This window comes from Pezoporus occidentalis, unplaced genomic scaffold (assembly GCF_034315485.1).
Source record: "Pezoporus occidentalis ecotype Australia unplaced genomic scaffold, CSIRO_AGI_Poc_V1 ctg120, whole genome shotgun sequence".
Taxonomy (NCBI): Eukaryota; Metazoa; Chordata; class Aves; order Psittaciformes; family Psittacidae; genus Pezoporus; species Pezoporus occidentalis.
Window position 1 is genome coordinate 1,842,253 of NW_026912995.1, and position 27,759 is coordinate 1,870,011.

A 27,759-nucleotide genomic window follows, 5' to 3' on the forward strand; every position below is an offset into this window, starting at 1 on the left:
TAGAGTCACATCTGTATAAAGGGGTATATGTATAACGTGCACTTGAGAGTTTTCACTGCCTGCATTTCTCTATGCAAAATGGTAAAGGGAAGCAGGTGTATTGCTCAGCCAGCCCTTCTTCCCTCTTCCTCTCCTTAGTTCCTGTTGTTTCCTGCAGCCTCCTGAAGAACTGACAGCCAGTGGTAACTCAGATCATATTTGTTGGTTATAAAGTCATGTGTTTAGATGATTAATCTAGGGCTTCTGGCTTTCATGACTTGTCTCATGTGTTCTCTTCTGGGTTGGTGTAAATAACCCGTGTTTTCATGATACAAAGTGTCCAAGAGCTCTGTCTTTCTGTCCCACTGAGGTCTGCTCTGTTTGTGGTTGCTTTAATGAGAGCATTGTGTTTTACCTAGGTACTAAAGCAAAATCCTTTCATGCAACAGTTTTATCAGTTTGGGTTTTGTTTTTTTTAAAAAAAAGGAATTAATGTTTTCTGGTTTGAGGCCGAAGTAAAGTCTCTTCTGCACTTTACAGCAGCATCAAAATGTAAAGTTCTCTTAACTCTGCTTTATTTGTGCCATTATTAAGGAACAACATCCTATATAACTCGGAAAAAACTAGTTCTCTGACCTTGAAATCGAAACCTTAAGACCCTGTCCTCCCAAAAGACTTGGATAAAATCGTCTAACTAATCAGCTGCTGACTGCACAGTGAGTTGAGATTGCTTAGTTCTCTGATAAATCATCAAGCAAGTGGATGGAAGAAAGATGCTTGTGGCTAACCTGCTTCTCTCTGGGTACTTAAAACCTTGAATCATCTTCTGCCGTCCATAGTTTTGTGTGCTTGTTTCAAGGTGGCAGAGATTTCTGTGGCAACAACCATTATTTCTAGAGCCAGTTTCAGGATTTGACCATCTCTGATGACTTTGCATGCTGTTGCAGAAGAAATAATACCATGTTATCATAGTAAATAAATAAATCTGTCCTGTTCCATTGTTCCTCACTAAGAGTGAACATCTGTAGTTTTCTCCTCTCTTCCTGTAGACTGCTTGTGCCTTCCTCCATGACTCAAGGAGGCGTGAGATGTGCATCAATTTGCATGCTAGTTCAGCCTTGTAACCTGGAGTGCGATGACTGCTACTGTGTTTGCTGGGTAGGTTTTCCTGCTTGTACAGATTAATGACCCGATTCAAAAGCCATTCTGCATGCTGGACTCCTGCTGATTTCTGTTTGTGCAGAGCTGTGAGGGACGCTAACTTTGAGCATATATCCTGGCATAATTTAACCAGGGTCCAGTCCTAGTGCCCAGCCAGGGTTCAAATAACAACAGACTAGCCTTTGCACAAAATCCTTCTTTCTCTCATCTGGAGACAGAAAATTTTCCTTCTACAGAAGGAGGTGCATTCTGAGTACCCTGGGCACAGGTAGAGGTCTCTGTGGGCCTCTGGTACTGCTCCAGGCACTTCTTCAAGCTGCAACAGAGTGCATAGCTTGAAGACAAGAAGTATTTGCTTCTCTCTGAGTTGTCATGTCATGAAAGAGTGTAGTTGCAGTATTTTTGAGGAAAAAAATAGTATTTTATCCATAAATTTGCTCCACCTTTAATTGGAACCCTTAAAACACTCCAGTTTTTTTTTAAGATAAAACAACTGAAGGGTTTGTTCCCCTTATTGAGGTCTCAATTTTCCATGGAGCTGGCAGTTGGCAAAGTGCCTTATATGGACCCTTGGTTGTCAGGAGAGCAGTTGTGTGATGGATGAATCCAGCTTGAGAAATCAGTGGTCTTGCCTGTAGGTGAACCTACGCTTATTATCTCTTTGTCAGCATCTGTAGGGCTTCACCACCTGACCCCATCTTCAGTTGTGTATATGTATATGGATCTCCGAGTTGCTTATTGCTTAGTGACTTAACTATGGGTTTTGCTGTTAGAAATCCTTGATTTCCATCTTCCAGAAATAACAATAATCCTAAAAATCCATAGAAATCTAGTTTTCTAAGAATGTAAAAATCTAACCAGGTTGACTTGAATTTAATCTTTATATATATATATACTTGAATTTATAATATATATAATATATATAATATAATATATATAATATATATAATAATATACTTGAATTTAAATCTTTCCTGGCTTCTCACCAATACACTTTTGCACAGAAACTCTTTCTTGCAGAAGGCAATTGTCTGAAGTGCCTCAGAGATTTGAAATGCCAGAAGTATCCAAGGTGAGGATGGATTACTAGGTAGAATGCAATTTATCACATGGATACCACCCTCAGGTTTGTGGGTGGCTGGATGGGTTGATGGATGCCTACCTAAAGCTTTAACTTAGTCAACACTTAAATTGGAGGATTTTCAGTTTTCACTGCTTCTAACAGCACTGTAGTTCGCACAGATAAGCTGTTCTTGAGCAGCTTGTCCATTGCGTTGAGTGTAGGCATGCTTCTCTGCAGAATCACTCAAGCATCGATGCCTGTTCTTTCTATCTAGTTATTGCAACAAACATACCTGTTGCTACCGCTGAGAGGTTATCACTGCCTGGTAGGCACTATTGTGGCTTCTCACAGGGGATTTCATCTTTCGGCTTCATGCATGCATTTATGCAGAAGAGTCATGTTGTGAAAATCTTTGTGTGTCTCCACCATCTTTTTCCGGCAGCATTGCACTATTAGATTCTGATTTTGCACATATGTTAATGTGACACTGTTGAGATGTCAGTGGATTTAACTGTGATGGAATCCTTAAGACTGAGTTATCTGACTTGTAATTTGCATTGGCTTTGTACTGTCTCCCAAGAATATCTATATGCATTTTCACCAGAAACTACAGAGGCGATGTATTTTCAGATATGAGAACTAACAGCAATAGCTCATTAGCAAATCCTCCTACAAGCTTCTGTTTCCTTAAACTTCATGCTTAATAGCTGCTGGTAAATATTCTCTCTTTTCATCAAAATAACTTGTAAAGACAGTGATTTTAAAGACTTCTGTGCTAAAACTGCACAGATCTGCTCAGCTAGCTAAGTTATAGATACTGACAGCAATATGAGAATAAACAAGGAAGTTATAAATCTGAAAATACTGCAAAAGTCGAGATAAAAGTGACTGTGATTTTGAAATGACACTGTGTCTTTTTTGGTCACGGATGGCTGAGATCGGATTCATTTAATGCCAATAGCAAACAGTTATTCTGTTCAACTGGTCTGAGATTTTACTGTAACGGGTGTGGTTAGAGAGATCTGTCATTCTCACTTTGATACCTGAAGCCACAGAAACCACCAAAAAAAGCCCCTAAATATGGGGTTTCTTTTTCTGTTACCATGTAGACACTACCTCTAGTTTATTCCAAAGTTCATTTCATCCCTCACAGCTGAGCTGAAAAATCAAATACCAAATCTGATGCTCTTGTATTCCATGTGGAAAAGAAAGCCTAGATTTGGAGTCAGTCTTACCTCTGAATAAATAGAGCCAACATTTCAAACAAACCTATGCTGATTAATAATGCACTCCTATATTGTGCCAAAGTAAATTTTGCATAAGCGTATGCAAACCACATGAAACTTGGTAATCTGCAGTGAGTTTTCATTTTGGTTAATGTGAACTTTAGGGAGTTAGGGCTATACTAAAATGGTAAAGAAGTTTAATCTGCTGCTGTCTATGGGAACTGCTGTATTTTGCACTACATTTGTCCGTTGATCCAAAGCTTCTATTACTGTTTTCTTCCTGAGCAAAATGCCTTTAGTATAAAAAGAAGAAAGCAGAGAAGCGTAACAGCCTGTAAGCCATTAATGCGTGTTGTTTATGATACATAGTTAAAGTGCTTTTCTCCTGATACCAGCACTTTTAAAGCCAGATACAAAGCCTGAGCAAACAAGTGGACTCAAGTCAGGGCTTGAGCATTGTGGGGAGACTGCCTTTTAATGGTCTCTGTTGGGAATATGCACTTCTGCTGAAATTTTGAGCTCTGAGCATGGTGTTATGGTTGGCTCTCTGCAATCAGGATTTCATTTCTTTGGACTGACGCGTGCATCCACGGTGAGACTGCAGTGGAAAGAAATGTGAGTTCAGATGAGTAAGATAACATTGTGGTAGTGGTAAGAAAAATGTCTACTTTGAAGCTGACATAAACAGTTAAAAATGAATACATTTGCAGTGTGTGATTTTTCATGGTTGGCCTGTGTATAAGAATACTAACTGTGTTGTACAGTGATAGTTTAACACGTCCTCAGTGGAAGCAAGGAAGCATTTTTCAGCTCTTCATATATCAGCTTGTTAAGCCTGACCATGTTTTGTATTTATTCAGAAATTATTACAGTGTAGCAAAAGGTGAAATTTTTGCTATGATGTGTAATCAGTTCATCTGTTGGCTGGGTGGATCAAGCTATGCAGAGAAGCAGTTAAGACATCACTCTCTTAGCTGTTTGCGTTAGTTTTACATCCAGCTGCTTTGCTTCAGCTAGTGCCCAGTTGTGCTCGACTCAGTAAATCATGGCTAATAAACAGCAATTTGTTAATGTGATGACATACAAAAATATAACTATATATAGGGCTATGGTTTTTACATGCTAATGAGCTCTCGCTCCATTCCTTATTGTATAATTCTTCCCCATTGCCTTTCAGTGATGGAAGTGCTCTGTTCACAGCTTCTGCCATGTGTAGTGTCCCCATGGAGACCGTGTGCAGTGTGCACCTCGTTTTTTTTTTTACCTAATAAGATCCTAGATGCTTATGGAAGCTTCTCTGAGACATGTTGCAAAAGATACCACTGAAATGAATACTTTGCTAGATTACCTAGTATAAAAAAAATAGCGAAAGATGATTCCTACTTTGTGGAGGAAGGGGGGGGAGGTGAGAGGCCTGTTTATGATATTGTGAGGTTTAATAGCGTATATTCAAAGAAAGACTTTTATTTTGCCTGGTAAGGATGCTGCCTGTCCTATTTGCATTCCTTTTCTTCCTGCCTAGAATTGCTTTCTTTTGTTAAAGGCGGCTGCTGTACCTGCATTATTGACTGGTGTGGTTTCCAAGTGCTAAGTTTGCAGTTTCTGTGAAAGCTGTTTGGTTCTCATTATACCCAGTTCAATCTGTTCTGTAACTTGGTCTCCTTTCCTATTTACTGTTCTATGCCTTTATTTATAAATATCTCTTTTCTTTTGTTCTCTTTTTTTGTATGTTTTGTATGCCTGGTTCATAAAATCACAGCCAGAAGTACAAGCTTTATGACTATAAAACAAGTCATGCCTACGCTGTAGACTGTGTCATCTGCTGTGATGTTGTATTCTATGTATTATCAATTTTACTGTAAGAGGAAAATTAGAGCATGCATTTTCCACATGAAGAAATCAAATGTAATCTAAATGCAAACCACAGGTTTTATTGCATAGTAATATTTGATAGCACTGCTATTACTAATCCCAGCATGACAAGAAACACAGCATAGTTATGAAGTTCACAGCACTCATTTTTTAATGGTCTTTTTGGTAGGAAAGCCACAAAGCCCGGACAGATTGTTTGCCGGTTGTAGTCTCAGACTTGCAGTATTAGTGGAATACTGCATATTTTACAAATTACTTCAGGTATGACAGGAATATGCGTTCTTCATCATTTCTGTGAGAACGTTTTTGAGTAGTAAAAATAAAATGAGATAATTAACCATATCCAGTAAATACCTTATTACCAATGCCTTTGCTTCTGCAGGGCACTTTATGGGGAATTTTACCATTTTTTGTGTGGTTTTAACATCCATAATCAAGTATTAAAAGGCAAATGATTGTGTTACAGGAGAGAGCATCCACCTCCCAGGTGGGGAGCGCACTGCCACTGGTCTCCTAGGTTATACAGAGCAATTAAGATGACAGTGAATGAGCTTCTTTCAGTGCCCCACTAAATGTGTTACATTCATGTAACAATATGTGTTTTCAGTCATCTTCAGTAAAAGTGCGAGAAGTTACTGTATAATACAATGGTAACTTGGGAGCATTAGGCAGGTGTACTGTTTGGAAGTATTGAATATTAACTGACACAGACCAGGTGAGAATATAGTCAGCCTTCTTGAAATGTGTGAGTTTTTCCATGACAGCTACTGAACACTGAGTAACTGTGGGTGCAGCGCATTAAATTGTGATTAAATCAGTTGCAATTAAAAGTGCATTTAGTATGTTTGCCTACCTTTTCCCTTTTATGACCAAAGAAAACTTGCTATGTATAGTTGTTCTGATGGTGTGTGTTTTTCCTTATCATGGTTGTATATGCTCTGCAAGTTACAGTTATCAAAGTAGACCACAGCCTGGGATATAAAACCAGATGCAAGTAGGATAAGCAGTTGCAACTGCATGGAGAATTTGGAGCTGTTATTGCCAGAAGAGAAATTTAACTAAAATTTTGAGCATAGTACTCATTTTCAGATTATTAGTATTAATCCTCAACTGTTGTTATAAACTCATGTTTTCCTGAAGTCAGAAACATCATCCTGTTTGATACCTCTCTGGATCAATACTTACTTAGAGTGAAGGATGCTACCTACTGCATCATGGATATTGCTGTTTCCATTAGATAAACTTTTCTTACAGACATCTCTTTCTGAAGCAAGCATCTGACCCAGATGTATTGGACACAACAGACTAGGAGATAGGCAATGCTGCTACATAGGCAGGCACTTCCAGGGGCTGCTCTCTGGACAAGCATCTGGTCTACAGTTATTCTTAAGTATGTACACTATAACCATAAATTGGAGAGGAAAGGGGAAGGAATTTCTTGGTAGAAGTGAGTAACTTGCCATCGTTTGAAGTCTTTTATATATGTGGACAAATGTATTAATCCAGGTTTTAGGGAAAAAATACAGGCCCCATGTTTATGGTTGGCAAGTCTGTATGATGATAGTGGCCTCTATATATAGGTAATTTGCTAGCTATTCTGAGTTTATAGTGCCTTTCTATCTAGTTAGGGTTTTCTTGCCTTTTCGTTTAATCTGTACTGTGGGCATTCAAGTCCTGTTCCTATATTAGCAAGATACCTGGAAGGAACTGGCTTGCTTAAATGATATAACTTAAGATAAAATAAACCAAATTCAGAAGTACTATCACTGGTACTTACGTACGTGCTACTTTGATCCCATCTGTTTTATTCAGTGTTATTTACCAGTGGTGATAATGGTTTGTCTGTTTTATCTCCTCTGCTCTGTTGGTATGTCTCTGGCCATATTCAGCTGTCTCAATTAATAGTGCTTTTAGTTCATCGATTTTACTTTCCAACTGGCTGAAATTGAGCTGCCCAGCTTCTCCTTTGTGAAGTTTTCCTAGATCTTCCTTGCAAATACTCATCCTTTTCTTCTTCTGAGAGAAAGCCAAGAAATTTTAATATGATTCTGATGACAGTGTCCAGTTAAAGCACAGAGAGATTTCTGAGAGAGTTAAGTTCTGTGTGTTCCACTAAAACTTTCTTTCCTAAGTTGATCTTTACTTTCAAGTAGGCTGTGGTTGTGTCTTGCACTTTTGGATGCAGTTATAGCCAGCCTTTTGGTTGTACTGTTAAAGCTAAAGTGATGGACCACACTGGGCTTTGATTTTGTTAGTTTGTGCCAGGTGTAAGTTAACCCAAGGATTTTAAGTCATCTCCAAATGGCATCGTCCTAGAAACCCAGGACTCTGAAATACTGTATATGTATATGTATACTGAAAATGTCACTGTGGACTTTATAAGGTACACCGTCCCTGTCAAGTGACCCTTTCAATCACTTTTCAGTCACAGCATCCCCTTGAACCTATCAATGTTCCTTGCAGCTTGATTTACACACTTATGTGCTCATTTTTGTCAACACTTTCTAAAATATATTCCCCTCATGTAGTCCTTCTGCTGTTAAGATGGTTGCGGGAGCAAGTCCCTATTTCCCCAAAAAGCAATGTACCATGTACAAATGTACCAGCTGTGCTGTTTTTTAATATGCTTTATCTTATCCAGAGTTACAATGAATGTTGTACAAGTACCTCAAAACACACTTTCAGAGCCTACGTATCTTTTACAGACGTCAGGAGGAACAGAATGTGCTTTGACTTCTTTCAGCTATCTTCTCCAGCTTTGTCATCTCCAAAGACAGTTTTTGTCTTTTCTTCTTTTTTTTTTTAACCTTTATTTCTAATATTTTTCTATATTCTTTTCTTTTTTTTTTCCTTCTACTTTTCTTCTTTTCTGTTTTAATTCTTTCCCTTTTTACAGTTCTTCATATTCTGTGTCTCCTGGATTACAAAGAGAAGAGTGAATGAATGGGGGAGTACTTAATATAATAATACCAATTTTTATTTCATTTTATCATTGACATTTTGAAGATAAGTTCAGCAGGCAGTGATTACAATCAACTGAGGATGTCCAGAATAGAAGAGAAAGCAATGCTTGATTATAGCAGTTTACAGTTTTACAGTTAAAGTTATAAAAAACCCACAAATAGTCCCTTTGGGAAATGAAATATAATGGAAGTGTGGTTATTAAAAACTAGATATAATGTACACTAGTTATTACCTATTACTGTAAATCACCATGAGATGCAGGAAACATATCAGACAAAAAGGCATTTTTGGAATACGTTGCCTTTTTTTCCTGTGGATATTTTTTGCTTCTTAGGCATTGAATTGATTTGGGATGTGGAATTCATTTAGGAGCATGTATGTTGCCCTTTTCTGAATGGCTATTGAAATGAAGTTGTTATCTGTACTAAACTCTTAAGACATGTTTCCCTGTGCCCCCAGGAAAATGACTTAAAGGGGCAGTCGCGTACACCAAGTACTAATAGATATTAGTTACTTTTAGTTAATGATGTTGCCAGCCTTGAGTAGTTCACTTATCTTAAAATGGAAGTGCATGTTGATCTCCCTTCTGCAAATGGAAAAATTAAGTCAGATGGAGTTTAAATGACTTTCCTGAAGTAACCAGCAAATCACTGTCAGATCTGAAGATACAGTCTAGCAACCCTCTCCCCTGTGCTCCATGTGATTATGTACAACTCAGAAGCACCTAAGTAAGTCATTTTGGTTTATTAGTGCCCTATGCTCATTTAACAAAGATGTGAGCAACTTTACAATGTTCTGGGTCATTTTTCTGGCATCTACCAGTGCCCTGTAGGTCACTGAACAACTTGATTGTGGTACTACCACAGGGATCAATTGGGGGTCTTGCAGTTCTGGTGATATCCTTTCTGTTGTCATGGGTGGAAGTGGAGTTAGGTACATGTAAGTGTAGGTGGTTGTGGCACATCATTGTCTCCCCTTTTCCTAATGATTTCCTGAAATAATTCTTACAAATTACAACCTAACATTTATCCTGTGGATTACAGAGAATGAGGTTAGCCTAAGGTGGACATGCAACTTCACCTGGTGATTTCACATAAACCTGTTGTGACTCCAAGCATGCAGTGATGCTAACCAAATCAACTGTTATGTCAAGACTTCTCTTTGATCTGCTAAATTAATATGGATTGATTAGATAATTAAATGGAAAATAACTGGAGATAAAGAAGGAGTTGAGAAGAAAATTACTGGCAGCTGTAGCCTTGTCTTGAGTTGGCCGTGGCTAACAGCCAAATGCCCACTCACTCCACTCTCTCAGGAGATGAGGAGAAAATAGAAGGAAGGTGAGAAGATTCATGGATTGAGATAATGACATTTTAATCAGGAAAGCAAAAGCTGTTCATGCAAGCAAAGCAAAGAGAGGAATTAATTCCCTACTTCCCACCAGCAGGCAGGTATCTAGCTACTTCCTGGAAAGCAGGACCTCAGCATGCGTGGCACTTGCTTGGGAAGACAAACACCATAACCATGAATATAATTCCTTCCTCCTCTGTTCTCTGAGTGATCATTGCTGTCATATGGTCTGGAATATCCCTTTGGTTAGTGCAGCTGTCCCAGCTATGTGACCTTCCAGTCTTATGCCCACTCCCAGCCTATTCATTGGGCATGACACCGGGCAGAGTGGGCTCAAGAGGTCTTGCTGCTGTGCAAGCCCTGCTCAGCAATAGTGGGAATGTCAGAGGGTTATCAATACTATTTCAGCCACAGATACAAAGCACAGCACTCTATGGCTGCTATGGAGAAAATTAACTGCATCCCACTCAGAGCCTGTACAGCAACTAAACATGGGTCTACAGCTCTAGAGGGTTGAAAAAGTATTTTATTTTGTTAGAGTATTGACCAAAAATCTCCACCAAAACAACCCAACCAATCAAAAAAATCAAATCCCCAAAAGCTCCTTTTCTAACGAGCAAACAGCAGCAGGATAACAACAGCCATTCATAACACTAAAATGATGCACAGAACATTGGGTAAATTGGACATTAACGAATTGCCCACAATGAGTGGGATTCAGTCTGGACATCTTTGGGAGCCAGGTAAGAAAATGGCAACATCAGAGCCTCTCTGAAATGTCATACTCTGTAATGGCAAAAGAACTATGGGTGAGAGAGATTTGGATTACAGGGTTTTTATGTCAAATGAGGATGTATTAAATTCTAAAAAAAAAAAGCAACAGTGAAATTGGTAGAGACATTTTAATTAGGTTATGTGCCAGCAGGGTTTTTGTTTCTGTTTGATTAATATCTTGATCCATGACATGGTTATAGAAAGGCCTGCGTTTGGGCAGCTAGCAAGAGAAGGCAGTGGAAAAACCCTATTACTTATTTCCAGAAACTTAATTAAAAACCAAAATGAGCACTGTGGTCACTAGATATATTTTTCCCGTGTAGTCTATAAACAATAAACTGAAATTGCGAAACAAAAAAAGTACACTTGCACCTTCTTCTGTTGACCTTTGAGCTGCTGCTTCTCTGAGATGGATGTAATCTAGGCCCAACTTTACGATGTTGAGAGCTTTGTGTCTGCCTAACCCCAGGTGATAATACCTCCCTAAGGTAGACATTAAATCCTATTGGGAATAGCAAGCCTTGAAGTTTGTTAGCTTGCCAGTGTTTCTTTTCAAGTGCCATTGAGGTGAGGTGCAGCCTTGGGGTTCCCCTCAGATGGTACTGTCATCTCCTTCCTCACTGACACCTTAAAACAAAATTAGAGTTGTTTGCTAGTCTTTCTGAAATGTTCTATGGAAAAGTCATGATCTGTGACCCCCCACCCCTGCCTCTGTGAGTCACACATTTTTTCCAGCTGACTGACCCCATGAACTGCGGTCATCTCATTGTGCCCAGGTCTCCCATTCTGGTCTGTGCCTTGCTGTTCAGTGAGGCTTACTGTGACCTTCCAGCTGCCAGCTCCATGTGTGCCTCTGTTAGCCAGCATTTTTGGGCTGTGAGGATAAGAAAGGAGCTGCATGAAGAATTGCACACTTCATAGTTGTGATTTCCCTCTGTTGAATCTTGAATGCAAGTAGAACACAGGTAGCCCTTTGATGAGAAGTGGTCTGTAAGCGTGGAAAATTTGCAGTTGTGAACTGTATATACAATATTTTTATTACAGTTTTTCTTAGGATTCCTTTCTTGAGCTTTTAGAAGCTGCACTTGTAGGGACTATTACACCTGATGTTTACAACCTTGGCTCATACCAAGCTTGGTACCACAACGGATTTGCAGCAGCAGCAGCACTGCATGCTCGCCCCATGGGCCAGCCCTAGACATCTCCTCCTTCCAGGGACTCCAGACCCTGGTCTTCCCAGCAGGCTTATGTTTTAAAAGTAGTAAGAACAGTAATAGTTGACATTTGAATGTTTTACGTGTTAATTGTGTATTGAATGGATTCAAAGAAGGTTTTTTGGTTAGTAGGTTTAAAATAAATATTAAACCTACAGTTAGGCTTTAAAAGAAATACTCCCCCCCCCCCCCATATAACTGTGCTTGTCATAGTGAAATGTAGAAGTATTTCCATCCAAATCAGAAAACATTAAGGCTTTCCTCAATTTGCTGTGACCTGCATTTAAAAGAGGAGAAAGATGGGCTTCTATTAAAGTATGACTGAAGGCTGTTCTGGGCTGAAACTGTTGAAGTAGATTTGTGTAAAATCCATTTTTCACATATGCAATTAATTAAAATGCAATGCAACTAACCAGCCTGTAAAGAAACTCACAGGACACGTGAAGAAATAACTGTGGTTTACGATGAGTCTAAAATGATGGATTCTTTCTGTCTGAAGACAAATTTGCTTTTGCAAATCAGCATGTCTTCTGACGGTGAAGACGAGAGGGACTTTTCGTAAGAGCAAGCAGTGACAGGACAAGAAGGAATGGCTTTAACCCGTAAGAGCAAATTTAGATTACATATTAGGAAGAAATTCTTCTCTGTGAGGGTGCTGAGGCCCTGGCACAGGTTGCCCAGAGAAGCTGTGGCTGCCCCATCCCTGGCAGTGTTCAAGGCCAGGTTGGACAGAGCCTTGAGCAACCTGGTCTAGTGGAAGGTGTCCCTGCCCATGGCAGGGGAGTGTAGAACTGGACAGCCTTTAAGGGCCCGTCCAGCCCGTTCTGTGATGTATCTATGTGCATTCAGATACACATTGGAAGTTTGGGTGTGTTTATTTGCCGTGAACTGCGGTGGGTTTTATGCAGCCAGGTGGAGTGAGTTAGCAGGGCTGCTCACGGGGTGAGCTTGATGATGGTTTACAGGACTCCCCTGCAGGAAGAGCGGGGCCTCAGTACCAGGCAAGTAGTGAACCCATTGCAGAGGAAGAGGTTTCTCACTCTCAGTCTGTGGTCTATAGAAGGTGCTTCTATGTGTCCAAAGGGACTTAACCTAGGTAACTGTGAGGTAATTTACAGTGTTTGCTGAGCTTTATTCAGGACTGTTTTGGGTTTGCTTTCCATGGGGCCTATAGCTTCAGGTGGGTTTTCAGAGACACACCCCTCATGTCTGCGGCAGAGGGGCTCTCCATGGCCAGCAAGCCCTGCCTCCGGCACCAGGGTGTGATGTAGTTTGCTGTAAGTATATACCAGCAGTGAATGTGTGGTTCCTAGTGTGCATCAAGGAGGTGGCAATGACTGCGCTGACTTTTGGCACAGTTGCTCTAACTGGAGCCCAAGTTAACTGGGTGCTTTAAGGAAGGGAGGGCTCAATGTATCCTAAGCGTCTGCTCTTTATAGGGAGCCGGCTGCTTGAAGTGGGTTACTATAGCTGGAAGTGGGGAGAATTGCCATCATTCCCAGGAGCAATCCTGGACCCTCACCACCCCACAGACCATGCTGGTTTGGATGGTCAGAAGGCCAGGTATGGATGTGGGTGCTCTCTCCTAGTGTTAGCTGCTGGTTTATGGAGGGGTTATGCTGTGGCTTATACCACTGGGTCATTCACAGGCCATGCTTCCGGCATTACTTTTAGGCTTTCCTAACCTGTGTAGCAAATGCTGCCAGCATTGCCAGCAAGTCTTGAAGCTGCTGGAATTACAAACAGAAGTGTGTGCTAAAGCAGTGTCTTTTATTCAGTTGCTGGTGTTGGTTGCTGCTGTGTTCCTGTGATTGCCTGTTCATTTTAATAGCAGTACAATAATGGTTGCAACAACAGTGGCTATAAATAGAGGAGACTGTGTTAAACAGTCACAGAAGGGTGAATATCCTGAGAAGTTGTGTGTTGGAAATAAGCGTGCCTCTTTCAGAAGTTACTTTTCCTGAGCTGTTGCCGTAAGCAGAGGAACGCATGTCAGTCTCTCTCTGTACCATTTAAAGTGTATTTTTGTTTGCAAAATGTGTTTTGGTTTCAATTAACGGGCTTTTGTGTTCTCCCTGCTAATTAAATGTATGTACATCTTTATCCTTTTGATCCTAAAATGAAGCTTGTAATGGGGAATAGGCTGGGTTTAATATTTGCTTCTGAAAAGACCAAAATAGTGTTCAGAAAACGCTGCAGAGGGTTTGGGTTTTGGAGGTTTTTTGGCATCACAGCTATGTGCTGTATTTTGCTTCTTTATTAGGAAGTTTATGTAGAAAGAAGTTTTGTTGTTTCTAAGAGGTATAAAGACCTTACGTCTGTTCATTTTGTAACCTTTGACTTTTAGCAGGGCTGCTGGAGAGATGAGGTGGTTAATGATTAATGAAGAGGTCTTTTATTTAAAATGCTAATTAGCTGTTGAAATAGGCTTTAACCAAAACAAAACTCTTTCCAAAAGTTTCAGATGAGCTTGCCATTCCCCCAGACATTCTCCTTCCTCCTGCTGGACTTTCCCTGTTGTCTCACACAGTCTCCTGGTCTGGTCCTCAGAAACCTCCATAAGCATATGCAATACCCCACTGCTCAGCAGAAACCATGGGGCAAGCCCCACATCCTCTTTCATTCACAGATAGATACAGGGACCCTGAGGTGTGTACTGAAATGGAGGCACATTTCCCACTTTTCCACATACTGGTGTGCTTGTTTTTTCTTTTCTTCCCCCACAAAGAAAGGAGGTCTATGAGAAGACCTAACAATGCCCTTACTGTTCCGTCAGAAACTGCCTGGCTATGACTTGTTTTATTTGGCCCTCGCTAAATGGCAGTTTCATTTACGTTTTGGGTGTTTGGGAGATAGTTTATCTTTGTCAAACTTCACTTTTAACATTTGTTTAGATTACTTGTCACAACACCTTTTCCCCCCCCCCCCCCCCCCCAAACGCTTAAGGTTCCAGTCAGCTTGACGTTGCTCAGGAGTGGTTTTTGGTATTTTTGAGCTTGCTTCTTATGTGTTGTCCCTTTTTGAACCATCCCAGCTAAGTCTGTTAATTGATAGTTTCTTTTTTGCATTTTCCCTCTGCTGATAATGCAACACTGTCCCTTTGAGCCTCTGGCTCCATTGTTGGTGGGGTAATCTTCTCCTAAATCCTGTGAATAGAGTCACAGAATCATAGAATCAACTAGGTTAGAAAAGACCTTTAAGGTCATCAAGTCCAACCTTTACTCCAGAAAGAAAAATATTACAGTGACACTTGTAAAAACCTGGATGCATGCATTTTACTTCGTCTCACCTAGTGCATAAGACGAGACCATGCTGCCTGTGTTGAATAGCTGTGTTGGGATCAGGAACATCATTCTGCACCATCCTGTCTGATAGGTTATGGTATTTGCTTTTTGTACCTGTGAGGAGATCCTACAAGTGTTCAGCAGTATTTATCACAGACATCTATCCCTGACAGCACCAGGAGACACGGGCTAATCACAGAATCATAGAATACCAGTTTGAGAGGGTATCATCTGATCCAGCTGTTCTTGGCAGAGCATGGTCTAGACTAGATGTCCGAGCCCCTGGTCCAGCTGTAAAACTGTCCAGCATTGGGGAGTCCATCACTTCCTGGGGAGATTATTCCAATGTCTGATTGTTCTCATTGTGAAAATTTTTCCTCTATGTCCAACCAGAATCTCCGCAGGAGTACCTATTGCCCATTACCCCTTGTCTTTTCTATGTGATTTGTAACAATGGAACCTACATCTTCTTTGTAGCCACCTTTAATTCTGGAACATGGTGATAAGGTCTCCTCTGAGCCTTCTTTTCTCTAGGCTGAACAAACGCAGCTCTCTCAGCCTTTCCTCACAAGGCAGGCTTCCTAGTCCTTTGATCGCCTTTGTGGCTCTTCTTTGGACCCTCTCTAGTGTGTTCACATCTTTTTTTGTATAGCGGGGACCAAAACTGAACACGGTGTTCCAGGTGTGTCTTGGCAAGTGCTGAGTAGAGTGGGATAATGACTTGTTTATCTCTGCCGGTGATGCCGTTGTTGATGTAGCCCAGCATCCTGTTGGCTTTCTTTGCTGCAGCAGCCACCATTCACTCATAGTGAGTTTGTTGTCCTCCAGGACCCCCAGGTCCCTTTCCAGAGAGCTTGCTCCCCAAAGGCTAAGGATTCTTCGTGCTGGGTTTTGCCGGATGCTGTCAGCACTGTAGTATCTCTTCACATTTGTGAGGGGTGGATCACATAGGAGTATTGGTCCTTGAACACAGACCTGGTTCCACTTCTTATCTGCCCAAGCAATGTAATCATTGCATTAAATTCATTTGGAAGGACTTGCAGTAAGAGACAAGGGCAATACCACTGAAGCTTCCCAGCTCTCCATGAGCAGCTGTTCTTGTAATCCCTCCTTTAGGCTGAACCTCAAGTAAGCAGACTCTTAACCATTTCTGTTGTGCTTTTGGCTACATATAGGAGGAACTGAATGGAAGAATGTGATTTTAAATGAGACTGGGGAAGCATGGAGTATGATATCCACACTGTGTTGTTTAAGAATGAAAATTTAAAGAAATACCCCATGTAGCCATTCCTTGCTCAGGTGTTCTGTCACAACTGATTTCAAAGGGATGATTTGCTTATGCTAATCTTATTTGCAGCAATTATGGTTGGAGAATTGCCAACATCCAAACATGTTTGAACTGATACTCTTTTCTGAAAAGTTTTTAAATTTAGAAGTTACATTTCTGAGCTGCAGATGCTTTCATCTGGCAAAAGGCAGTTTACCAAAAGTAATGTGATTGCTGAAATAATTTATTCTAATGCTTGCCTGTGCTTTATTCATTTCCATGCTTGAGCTGACTTGCAAAGCATGACATACGGACATGGCCAGTGTAGATAAATAAAAGACTAATTGCAAACATTCAGCCTTTTCCCAAAATCCTGGAGAGAGCCTGCAGACTTCAGCCAGCATGGGTGACTATCCAGTGACCCTAAAGTCAACCAGAGGTCAAATGATGGGGCAGACTGCCCAAGAACTACTGTTCCAGCTTGCCTTGAGCTTCCCTGTTAGCTGCTTTCTGCAGACCAGTTTATTGGATGGGCAGAAGACTGGTAATGGCTTGGTATTTACAGAGCCTAAGTGTTTGCTTGCAGATGCAAACACAGGTTTTGGGCAGCTTGGGTCCATCTTATTCCCCTTCTGCCTTCATTTGGAAACTGGCATTGTGTTTGTCTGGGGAGCAAATGGAGTCCTTTTGGTAGTGTTTATTTGTCAGCTGCTGTTATTAATTGATGTAATTGGGTTTTTACTAATATTTACCTAGGGGTTTAACGTAGAAGTGACTACACAGATAATTCTAGTGCAATCTTAGAAGAAAGTCGATGCCTTAATTAGAGAAATGGCTTGCTACTCTTGACTTGTTATTCAAGTATTGATTCTTGTTTTCCTGCCCTGAAAAGTGTTTTCCCTGGAATTTGAAGCAGTTGTTAACTAGATGGGTGACATCTGAAGAAGCATATCCTAGCAATTAGGATGAACAAATAAATTTGACAAACTAATATTTGTCCTGAAGGACACCTGAAACATTTGGGGACGGGAAGGGAATTTGGAGGCATTTCTGCCTTCTCCAAGTCTCTTTCTGAAAAGTCACTGCAGGAGAGTGTGTTGAGGAAAAACAGAACAGCAGGGACTCTTGAAAAAGGTGAGTTCCATCTACTTAACTTTTACTATGCTACACTAAGTCCTGTAACTACACAGGATCATCCAGGGAAAATGAGAGTTATTTAAAAGCATAGCAGAATATTATTTTAAGCAACACACTGGTGATTCTGAAGAGCGGTGCCTCTCAATTCTGCTAGGGCCAGCAATTTTAAGGATTAAAAACATATGGAATACAGATACAGAAGATATCCCCAATGCTTGGGGTATTATTTAGCATCATTTCTGTTATTCAGGCTAGCAAAAACAGAGATACCGAGAGAAAATCTCTTGTTACAGGGTATAAGCCATCCAGCAGATGATGAGAGTTGGAAAGAAATTTTATGGGAAAGTTTTTCTTTAATTGCTCTCCTAGAGATTTCTTCATCCTTTCCCTGAAGCATCTAATGCTGGCTGCTGTCAGATGAGAGGCTACTGAACTAAATGGACTATTAATCTGACCCAGTACAGCAATTTCTGTGTTCCTATGTTTGCGAGCAAGCTTTGTCTGCTGAGAGCTGTCTCTCTGGAATAAACCCTCCACTGGAGGCTAGGGAAGGGAAATTGTCCAGAAGCTTTTATACTGTTGCTATGTGATTTTTGATGTTGCTTTTAAAAAGTGTATTATTTTTTCTCTCTCCTTTTATGTGTATGCATGTTTTAAATTATAAAATTTAGCTTCCTGTTTGATGCATTTGCTATTCAGTAATAATCGGGTCCGTTGAGTAACATAATTATTCAGAATTATGTGCTTCTGAAAATTGAGAGACAAAGTAATCTTAGCTGGTTGGCTGGCGTATGGCTGAATAATGTATTCTGTTCAGAAGGGTGTGAACTGAGTCCCTTCATCACCCGTTGCCAAAACCTCTAATATATATGTTTCTTCTTTAAAAGTAGAGATTTTCTTAAAGGAGGATATATTATTATTGTTGTTGTGACTAATCAGGGTTGGCAATGTTCTAGTGAACCCAACTTTCTACCTTCACCCATTTTTAACAGAGGGTATTCTATTTTGCTTGACTCAAAGGGCTTCAGTGAGTAACCTACCTTTGCAGTGAGTTATGTGAAGCAGAGTTGTAATGTCAAGGAATTGTGTGCCTTGGGTTTGTTTGTTTAAAAATTAAATTGGGTTTCCTTATTTTTCAAAGGCTTAAGAGTGGATGTCATAGTCAGGCTATTTAATTCAGATCTTTTTAGTATCTGAATCTTTAGACAATATCGCTACATGTAGATGACTTTCAATTCTCCTGACTGCTTTAAAAGGTGCCTTAGAGGCGCGAGATACAAGCATGCTTTGTTTCACCCAGAGAAATGTGAATTTCATATAGGGAGAATGTGTTTCATTTCCTTACCATGTGTCAACAACTGGATTCTAAACCTGTGTTTATCAGATGCAGAACTGGTTTTAGAGGATTATCACTAAATCAAATGCTAGACTGGAATTTAAGTTCTCACTACGGCATTTCTCAAATTTTTGTAGTATTCTACTTTTAGGCCATTTGGTCTTTGATGCTTAGATCAGACATACGGAAGGCCATGTTTTTGTGTTCTCTTTGTACAAGAGAATAAATACTTTTTTCTGTTTCAAAACCCTTATACTCTTGTAATAAAGACAATACACCTGATTCTTTTTCAATATTAAGGCCCATAATTACTGCTCAAACACATGATGTGGCTTGACTCACACATGGTAAAAGAGATCCTAAGATTTTCTTTAACACAAAGTCTCACATTATAATTTTGGGAATATATCTCCTAATTTTTAAGAAAAAGGAAATTCAAACACATGTTTTTGTCTGGCAAAACCAGGGTCAGAGTGTTTGAGTGAATATGAGACCTATTCCATGTTGTAAATACAGCTATTAATACAAAGGAGTAGTCTAGAGGGTGCTTTTTCTTAATCTTCGTCAGACTATCTTCTATCTCCTGCTATATTAGAGTTCTGCATTGTTTTTTGTTGGAATATTCTTCAATGCGTCAGGTGTGTTGCTTCTTATATATGCTTGAATTTCTTAGTTTTCCACACAATTGAGTTACTTTTAATTGTAATTAAGTAGGCTGGGGTGTGTTTTTGGGGACCGTTGTCATTGTGAATCTCTTACAGTAACACACAAGCTTTGCATTCATGAAAGAGGGGTCTTCACAAATTAAGTCATCAAGTTGATCAATGGTGACTGTACCCAACATGTCTGTTTTTCCTGCCAGTTCTGCTCCCTTCCCCTGATCCTCATAAACTCAGATACACAGTGCAGAGTAACCTCAGTTCTCCCCATCTCACAGTCTTTGCAGTGATGGACTCCATACTGGGAAATAGAAACCTTTGTCTTAGGATCCAGTATGGGCAGGGTATCTTCAAGAGCCATGGCTTGTATAAGGAAAGTGAGAGCCTTTAGAGAATTCACTTATTTTGATTATTTCCATTGGCTGGCATCTCTTTTGCATTCTCTTACATAATTTTGAGGACACAAATCGATTTTTTTTTTCTGCTTGCTTCTGATTTGTTTTAGCATACAGTACACTTTGACACCCTGTGAATATAATGGACAACTGTCTTCATCCCAGGTGGCACAGATAGCACTAGCTGGGAAGAGAATGGAGTGAGGCTAACACTGAGGGAAGTGCTTGAACCATCATGTGCCTTTTGGCCATTTCTGACTGGACTATTCTCCTGAATGTTTTTTTTTGGCCTTATTACATTAAAAAAAGTCCAAAGCGAATTTTGAATGGCTCAGTCTTACTAGTTAAGATCCTCTTTTTCTTTCAAAATTAATAATTTTAATACATTACCTTGCCAGTGAAGCTGAAGGATTTAGTGATCCCAGTGCATTTAGAGGTGAAATGCTGCCCTGCTGAGTGTTTGATGTGGGTTCAGGTTAAACTGGTTATGGCTAAAATGCTTAAGCATGTAGGTTTGGCCAGGTCTAAATGCCACATGATGGGGTATAACCTGTCTCCATCTTAAAGAGTATGCAAGCAACTTTTTGCATAATAAATGTGAAGTAATTCAGGCTAGTTTCTCTGTCCACAGAAGTGGGAAAGTTGTTTTGCATTTATGAGTGGAAAGATGCTTTCAGAAATGGGCCTGTTGGGAATGATTGCTGTGCAATTAATTCACACACTGGTTTGCACTGCAAGAATACTTCTGTGTTGTATCAGAAGTCCTGCTTTGTTGACTAGCATGTATGACGTAAGTCTTGAATTTTGTCAGTGCTTAGGCTCCTCTTAAGTTGCTTTTGGAAGTGAAATGAGAGATTGTAGTTCACTTTGGTCTTTCTGACAATGTAGTCCATTTGTCCAGCACCTGTAACAGAATCATTCTGGGAAACAGATCTTCCAAATATGTTAAAATGGGAAAAAGATGTGTTGGTTTTGTGGCTACCATGATTGATTATTGCACCTCTTGTCCATATAACCTGACTGATAAGGTTTTGTGACATTTTCAGGTGATTGAGAGGAGCACTCTGAAGGTGCTTACATGTGCAGTGTTATCTTAGCGTATTACTGGCATGTTGCAATTTCTTTGTTGGAGTCCTGTTAAGCAAAATGTTGACTATTGACATAAAAATGCTATTTTTGTTCTGTAATCCAGTCTATGGCTTTGTCCACTCCTAGTTAATGGCTGCACTTGTTCCTAATTTTGCTCCCCTGTTGTTCCTGTGACAAGGAGCTACAAAGAACAGAGGTTTTAAAATAAATGTTCATAATCTCTACCAGCCCTCTGGCATATTCTGCTGACCCTTAGGGAGTCTTACTGGGAATATATTGGAACTTGTGATATTTAATAAATGAAGGTTCAGGAGCCTGAAGTAGACAGCAGAAATGTCATCTTCTGGGTAAAGTAGGACTGAAGACTCTAATAACTCAGAGGAATTACAGAACCTTTCAGGAGACATGCTACTAGACTTGTCATATGTAACAAAAGATTATAAATTATGTGTTATTTTGTGTTAGCACAGTGTCCACACCTCCATGATATTAGGGTGAAATCGGTGTGCTCAGCTCGCTCCCTGACATGTCTGTACACCAATGCACGCAGCATGGGAAATAAACAGGAGGAGTTGGAAACCTGTGTTAAGTCAGGAGACTATGATCTGGTGGCAATTACAGAGACATGGTGGGACAGCTCACATGACTGGAATATAGTCATGGAGGGCTATGTCCTTTTCAGAAAAGACAGGTCAGCCAGGAGGGGTGGTGGGGTTGCTCTTTATGTGCGGGAGGAACTACTATGCACCGAGTTCTGTCTGGGGACAGATGATGAGCGAGTTGAGAGTCTGTGGGTGAGAATTAAGGGGCAGGTTGGCAGGGGCGATACTGTTGTAGGTGTCTGTTACAGACCACCAGGTCAGGGTGAGGAAGTTGACGAGGCCTTCTACAGGCAGCTGAGAGCGGCCTCACAGTCACAGGCCGTGGTCGTTGTGGGGGATTTTAACTTCCCTGATGTTTGCTGGAAGGACCACTCAGCAACCCAGCCACAGGCCAGGAGGTTCCTCCAGTGTGTGGATGATAACTTCCTCCTGCAAATGGTGGATGAGCCGACCAGGAGAGGAGCGCTGCTGGATCTCATCCTCACTAACAAGGAGGATCTGGTTGAAGCAGTAAGGGTTGAGGGCTGCCTTGGTTGCAGCGACCACGAGATGGTGAAGTTCAGGATCTTGTGTGGTAGGACCAGTAGAATACCAAGTAGAATTGCAACCCTGGACTTTAGCAGGGCAAACTTTGGCCTTTTCAAGCAATTGCTAGGGGAAATCCCATGGGCAAGGCTGTTTGAAGGTAAAGGGGCCCAAGATAGTTGGTTGATATTCAAGGACTGCTTTTTCCATGCTCAAGATCGGAGCATCCCGACACGTAGGAAGTCAAGGAAGAGGGCCAAGAGACCTGCGTGGCTAAATAGGGAATTGCTGGATATGCTCAAGTGGAAGAGGAGAGTTTACAGGTCATGGAAGGAGGGGCTGGCCACTTGGGAGGAATATAAGGCTGCTGCTAGGGGATGTAGGAAGGCAACTAGGAGGACTAAGGCATCCTTAGAATTAAACCTGGCAAGAAGGGTCAAGGACAGCAAAAAGAGCTTTTTCAAGTACATGGCAGACAAAACTAACACCAGAGGCAATGTAGGCCCGCTGCTGAACGGGATGGGTGCCCTGGTGACAGAAGATACAGAGATGGCAGAGTTACTGAATGCCTTCTTTGTCTCTGTCTACTCTGCTGCAGGCAGTCCTGAAGAGCCCTGTACCCCTGAGACCTTAGATGAAGTCAGGTCGACGGAACGGTTTGCCTTAGTCGATGAGGAATGGGTTAGAGATGGGTTGAGCAATCTGGACATCCATAAATCCATGGGTCCAGATGGGATACACCCGCGGGTGCTGAGGGAACTGGCGGAAGTCATTGCTAGACCACTCGCCATCATCTTTACCAAGTCTTGGGAAACGGGAGAGGTGCCTGAGGACTGGAGGAAGGCAAATGTCACTCCAGTCTTCAAAAAGGGCAAGAAGGAGGACCCGGGTAACTATAGACCGGTCAGCCTCACCTCCATCCCTGGGAAAGTGATGGAACACCTTGTCCTCGGTGCCATCTTAAGGCATATCAAGGATAAGAGGGTTATGAGGGGCAGTCAGCATGGCTTCACCAGGGGGAAATCATGTTTGACCAATCTCTTAGCCTTTTATGAGGAAATAACACGGTGGATGGATGATGGCAGAGCGGCGGATGTGGTCTACCTTGACTTCAGCAAAGCATTTGACACAGTCTCCCACAGCATCCTCACGGCTAAATTGAGGAAGTGTGGACTGGATGATCAGGTAGTGAGGTGGGCTGCGAACTGGCTGAAGGAGAGAAGCCAGAGAGTTGTAGTCTATGGGGCAGAGTCTAGTTGGAGGCCTGTAACTAGTGGAGTGCCTCAAGGATCAGTACTGGGACCGGTATTATTTAATATATTCATCAACGATTTAGACGAGGGAATTGAGTGTACTATCAGCAAGTTTGCTGATGACACTAAGCTGGGAGGAGTGGCTGACACGCCAGAAGGCTGTGCTGCCATCCAGCGAGACCTGGACAGGCTGGAGAGTTGGGCAGGGAATAACTGGATGAAATATAACAAGGGAAAGTGTAGAGTCCTGCATCTGGGCAGGAACAACCCCAGGTTCCAGTATAGGTTGGGGAACGACCTGTTAGAGAGCAGTGTAGGGGAGAGGGACCTGGGGGTCCTAGTGGACGACAGGATGACCATGAGCCAACACTGTGCCCTTGTGGCTAAGAAGGCCAATGGCATCCTGGGGTGTATTAGAAGGGCAGTGGTTAGTAGGTCGAGAGAGGTCCTCCTTCCCCTCTACTCTGCCCTGGTGAGACCCCATCTGGAATATTGTGTCCAGTTCTGGGCCCCTCAGTTCAAGAAGGACAGGGAGCTGCTGGAGAGAGTCCAGCGCAGGGCAACGAAGATGATTAAGGGAGTGGAGCATCTCCCTTATGAGGAAAGACTGAGGGAGCTGGGTCTCTATAGTTTGGAGAAGAGGAGACTGAGGGGTGACCTTATTAGTGTCTATAAATATATAAAGGGGGAATGTCACGAGGATGGAGCCAGGCTCTACTCAGTGGCAAACAATGATAGGACAAGGGGTAATGGGTACAAACTGGAACGCAAGAGGTTCCACTTAAACTTGAGAAGAAACTTCTTCTCAGTGAGGGTGACAGAACACTGGAACAGGCTGCCCAGGGAGGTTGTGGAGTCTCCTTCCCTGGAGACTTTCAAAGCCCACCTGGACACATTCCTGTGTAACATTATCTAGGTGTTCCTGCTCCGGCAGGGGGATTGGACTAGATGATCTTTTGAGGTCCCTTCCAATCTCCAGCATACTGTGATACTGTGATACTGTGATATTAAGGTGACAGATGCACCTCTAGCCCAAACAGACACGTATTCAGAAATAAAGTTTGCAACCAATGCTTGAACCCTGTTTATCCTGTTCCACTTGGATCACCCTCCTCTATTGGCAAAGGGGTGCAGCAAGGATACAAACTCCTGTAGCTCTGAGGAAGTAGAATTTCCAGTCTTGTAGTGCAAAAAATTGGACTGCTAAGAGATTGAACCTGCCTCCTAATTCTGTCCAGGAGATTGAGAAGCCTAGGTCATCATTTTACAGTTCAGGCACATCCCTGACAAAATCCTCTTTCAGGTTTCTCAGACAGACTCCTGAACAAACATTATTCATCTTTTGAGTGAATCCACATGCTCATCTTGACAATGAGTTTAGATTACTGCAGATAGCAGAATTGTTCTTTGCAGTAAAGTAGATTCTTGTGGGAACCTTCTGTGTGGCATATGAAGTGTGCTGAACTGAGGCAGAGCCATCCACTGCAGTACATGTTTTCCAAATTAAACAGAGTTTTACTCTTTTCTTTGTTTATCTCAGTAACTGTTCATTTCTTTGTATCATGTGTGATGATCACTGACCCTTCTTCAGTGCGTGTCCAGGCAGTGCATCTATCCCGTAGTGAGGCAAAAAAGGTCTATTTACTAGTTGCCCAGGTATTGAAAGCTGGAATTGCCCAGAAATTGAAGCTCTAAAACCTTTTCTTCCTTAAATTGGTGATGGAGGCAAGTCTAATGCCATGATTTGAAGTTGTGGCTAAACATCTAGGTTTGCTGAATTTGACTAACAGGTTCTATCCTTTGTACCGTGAAAGATATCCTGTATAGGTTCATGCAGAGGAAGACTACCAAACTGACCTTGGAGAGAGAGAGAGAGATGGTGTGCTGCTTCGCTTTATTGTGATGGTTCTGCTAAGACCAAGACTTCTCAGGAAGATAGATACCTTTAAGGCTGAACATACAGAGAGGACTTGCCTCTGTACTGGAACAGTCATCTCTTGCCTTGCTAACAGCAGATGTTTCAAGTTTAAATTGACTGATCCTTCCCTACCTGCTACTGGTAGAGCATTTGATGAGCCTCTGTCCTGACTGCTGGCTTCTCTGGTTGGGGTTTTAAGACCAGCGCCCACTCACTTATTGTCACAAGTAATAGTTACCATGATTCTCGCATGTCTTTGCACTCCTTTAATGAAGTATCTTGTCATTCTGTTTCAGTCGTTCACCTGCAGTGCTCATTGTGACCATAGTGTTGGTCTCCCAAAGAGATGTACTTGTCTGTCAAGGAGCTGCCCTCCAAAACTGCTTCCCTCTTCAGCTTCTGAGCAGATGAAGTACTCCATTCTTTTAATGATTCCCAGGCCACCATCATTTACTAGGGATCTTCCATCTGTCACCAAAACAATAACATCACTTGACCCCTCTTACTGATCTCAGAGGCCTCTTAAAGGTTATAAACAGTCAGTGTAAGGCCCTTTTAGCAGTTGCAGTGGTGGTAAGTGCTGTATTTGCTATTGGTCACCATGACACATTTCCCATCAGCTAGAACGTGAAGGATGAGCATTCTGAGAGCATGCTTGGGAGTCTTCAGATCCCCTACATCCTCCTAGTTGTAATGCCACTTAGGAAGAGATTGGCATACTTGTAACCATCTGCAGCACGGATTTCCTTTCTTACCCAGGCCTCCCATCTCTTTCCAAGAACCCTTCTCAGAAAATCTTGCTTTGTCTGGCAGTCAGTGTGATGCTATATTGAGGTGCCTTGTAGCTAAAGTCCAATTAATTGCTAGTCAGGGGAAAGACCTTTAATGGAAGATCTTTTTCCTGGACTGGGAACATGTCCCATTCTGAATTTGATTTAGAGAACAGGGATGCTACCTTTCCTTTATAGATAGTTGAGTATGCTATCAATTTAAGGTGCTAACTCTTGGCCTGTGTGAATCTTCACAAATCTTAGAAGCTTGTTGATTCTGGTTGTGGCTCACCTTTGTTATCTCTGGTGCTTTTCTCTGCCATGGCTGAATGATGAGAGGGGCACCCAAGGGATAGGTTTCTTAGTCCCATCAGTGATAATTTTTCCTCTTCATTGACTGCCATATTGCAGGTAGGATCAAAACAATCCTGTGATTGTAAAGGACTATCTGGTCACAAAGTCCAATCTAGTTTTTCTGAGTTATGAGGAGAAACTGTGCAGGAGCAAAGAAAACCCCCTGAAAAAGGTAGAGAACAAAACTAAAGCAGTAGGCATAGCACCTTGGGTGGGAAAAGCTTTGTATTGGAATTTCTGATTATATGTGACCAGCCTGCTTTTAAGAGCTGGTTTTGCTGGCTACACTATGCTGCTTAGATTGTTGATCATCTGAATAGTGAGATGAATTGAGTGATGTATTTTCCCCTTTTAGTTTGGGGATGGGCAGAAACAGGGAAATGGGTTTGGTCTGAAAAAAACAGAAAAACAGCAAACAAAACCAAACTCATAAAAAACCCTGCCGAACCTGCAAATTTGGTCCAGAGGATCTCTGATCTCCTCAGCCTCTGTAGCTCTTGGGGTAGTCTCTCATTTGGGATATTCTGAATATGAAGTTAATGGTTTACATCCTTAGAAACATTAATAAGGTACAGATGACAATGCAAAAACAGAAAATTTGATTCCACTGAGAGCAATTTTAAGTATTAAGATACAGCTTTTAAAGTCGAGGAGGGAAACCAGTTTAAAAGTTTGCTTAAACTCAAGGAGCTGAAAGCTCCATTACCCTCCTTTTGATTTCCTTAAATGAAAGAGAACTTCTTGATAGTCCACTGGGATTTTTGAATGTGGCAGAATAATGAATGCATTTAGTTACCAAGCAGAGTATCCTATATACGAGCACAAAATGTATTCAAAGCCCCTTGAATTCTCTGCAGAAAACTGCAAGAGTCCCTTATAGAGGTGATTGAAAGATGCTGCACAGGAAATCAACTTCTCATCCTGTACATAAACATGAGCCAATTCTACTATATCTGGCTCTTGGAGCAGTACACACAGTAAATTGTTAACCCCATCACCTGACCTAACCATTTATCTTTGCTTCTCAGTATAGTTTTGGCAACTGCTGAGTAATGAAAGAAACATGGAATGCAGATAGCTGTAAAAAAAAAGAGGGGAAAAGAAAAAAAAAACATCCTCCCTCCAAAAACCCCACCCTCATAAAATGGCAAATAACAGGAGAGAATGAAAAATTTCCTGATGCAGTGGAAGGATCTTAAATGTAGTTCATAAAGAACAGAATTAACATCTCCCTAGAATAACAGCCATGTGAAGCATGAATTTTCAGTCCTTCATGTCTGTTCATTACGCTAGCATTATGCTAGCACAAATATATTGATAACTCCCCTAAAACCTTTGTAGAACAAGTAACTGTAGCACATTTCAGGTTTTGAAATGTAAGCGCTATGTGTTTTTAATGTTATGTTATGCTTGAAGGTTGGCTGAAATAGGTCCTTCTGCTTATTGTTGTTCCCATATGAGGATTCAGGCTATGTACTCACAGCTGCTACTCTCCAACATGGACTCTCAGTTCCACTGAAATCAATAGCTGGCACAGCAGGGTACTGTTGTATGGTGTGTAAATAAA

The 27,759-nt window shown here is 41.3% G+C and overlaps 1 protein-coding gene and 1 long non-coding RNA gene across 5 annotated transcripts in view; one reads left to right on the forward strand and one right to left on the reverse strand.

The window, feature by feature from the left end:
- RARB (retinoic acid receptor beta) overlaps positions 1 to 27,759 on the forward strand; it is a 329,638-nt gene that overhangs the window by 96,515 nt on the left and 205,364 nt on the right. The window contains exon 1 of one of the 4 annotated variants that reach the window (XM_062607212.1): positions 12,863 to 12,880. The exons of the other annotated variants lie outside the window; for them this stretch is intronic. The gene's annotated coding sequence lies outside the window, so the exon portion shown is untranslated. Of the gene's footprint in view, positions 1 to 12,862; positions 12,881 to 27,759 lie in introns of those variants that run through there. 4 annotated transcript variants of the gene reach the window in all.
- Positions 1 to 27,759, reverse strand: part of LOC134157824 (uncharacterized) — a 308,975-nt gene that overhangs the window by 5,067 nt on the left and 276,149 nt on the right. The gene's annotated exons all lie outside the window — the stretch shown is intronic.